Source organism: Protomyctophum parallelum (genome assembly GCF_964188405.1).
Source record: "Protomyctophum parallelum genome assembly, chromosome: 5".
In the NCBI taxonomy this organism is placed as follows: Eukaryota; Metazoa; Chordata; class Actinopteri; order Myctophiformes; family Myctophidae; genus Protomyctophum; species Protomyctophum parallelum.
In genome coordinates, this window is record NC_139702.1 from 11,805,759 (window position 1) to 11,807,628 (window position 1,870).

Genomic DNA, 1,870 nt, shown 5'->3' on the forward strand with positions numbered 1-1,870 from the left:
TTCAGTCCTCATAGGTGTCCAAACGCCAGACATGGCCAGACATGCCTTTTGTTTGGTTTTGGAGTACAAACATAGGCCTGCAGCGATGGTCCTATGGTTCTTTTGGTGTTTTAAGCCATTTAGACTGGAGTTAAAAACATTCACTTTGAAAGAATATATATTCAAAGATTTGTGCCGCATTTTTACGATAAAAAAAAAAATAGCAGATCTACAAGCTCGTAGCGCGCCACTGGGTGGCGCGCTATGAGCTTGTAGATCTGCTATTTTTCAAAAATGTGGCGCAAATCCTTGAATATGTATTCTTTCAGAGTGAACGTTTTTAACTCAAATCTCTGCTTCTGGGAGGTCCCCGGAAAAACATATTTTCAGATGGGGGGGGGGGGGGGGGGGGGGGGGGGGGGGGTAAACGATTGTATTCCCATGAATAGTTTATCAGCATTATTTGAAGCAATCACGCTCGGTGTCTGGGGAAATGTTGCGCAATCCTATAGCATGATTCTTGCTTGGTGGAATAACACTATTGTGGTCTTTCTCTCCATATGCCAACTATACTAATCCATCCAAATCTGTGTCCCTTTTCACTGCAAACGCCCATCATGTGTTTAAGTCTGTATTTCTTTTTTTTATTAGTTTCTCGTTGGACATTACGTTACGTAACCTCTTTGAGACCTTTTTTGTTTTTTCTGTCATAACCTTAACCACCTGCTGTGTTCGCCTGATCCTGATATTGTGTCACTAATGCTTCACTACAGTTAGTACAGTATCACAATGGGTGTTTATGGTGTGTCATGATTATGACAGCCTGACAGGTTTGAATGAGCTGTACGTTAATGTTAATTTAATGTACAAGTGGAACCAGAATTGACCCGTAATTAAGGCTCCCATTAATATGGTTCCCGTTGTGCACTCGAGTTAAATAGCAGTGGTTCTCAAACGTTGGAGTCCTGGGACCCTCAGGGGGCTCTAAATGATAGGGAGTCCTGGGACCCTCAGGGGGGGCCTCTAAATGATAAGGGACGCACACGCAGATTAGACACACCAACGGACCGACATGTGGAAACAACAGTCAGACATGCGCTGCTCCCGTGCTTGCGGTTAGGGGGTTTGAGGTATAGGTTGTCGGGTCTAATGACAGTCTTGACCTCAGAGTATACAATGGTTCCATTTATAACCTCGCCTCACCAGGCTTTCCACCACCTCGGAGGAAAGCCTGGTCTCTGTTTCAAAAGTCTGTATGATCCTGTCGGGAGCGGATGATATCGTTACGTCAGGTTGTAGTATTGTTTTGTAGTCGACAGGCAGGAACAACAGGCGGCAACTTTATTGAGGGAAAAGGAAGGTTCCTTCCTTTTCCCTCAATAAAAGCTCTCGTAGCCTGTAGCTTTTATTGAGAAAGGAAAAAGGAAGTTGCCGCCTGTTGTTCCTGCCTGTCGACTACAAAACAACACTACAACATGACGTAACGATATCATCCGCTCCCGACAGGATCATACACCCTAAATGAAATGGTGCCCAGGCTATACTGAACTCTCAAGAGTTATGTGATTTATATGAAACTAAATAGTTTGACAACCACTGCATTTATAGAGGAAGGAAATGCAACCGGGGCCACGAGGCCAGTGCTTATCCGTGAGAACATGAACCCATCTGCAGTATTGTCGATGGGCTCCATTTATGCACACAGAATATAACTCCTCCTACTTCCGCGCCGCTTCCCTACATCCTTCACAGGTGTTACCGAATTAGATTTAGATACCGATGTTCCATTTAGTGTGCAGTGGTTCTCAAACTTTTTAATTTCAAGGACCCCCCCCATAACTCTGAGAGTGTCCAAATGGGACCAAATACAGGTCCATTTGGTTCCATTTGT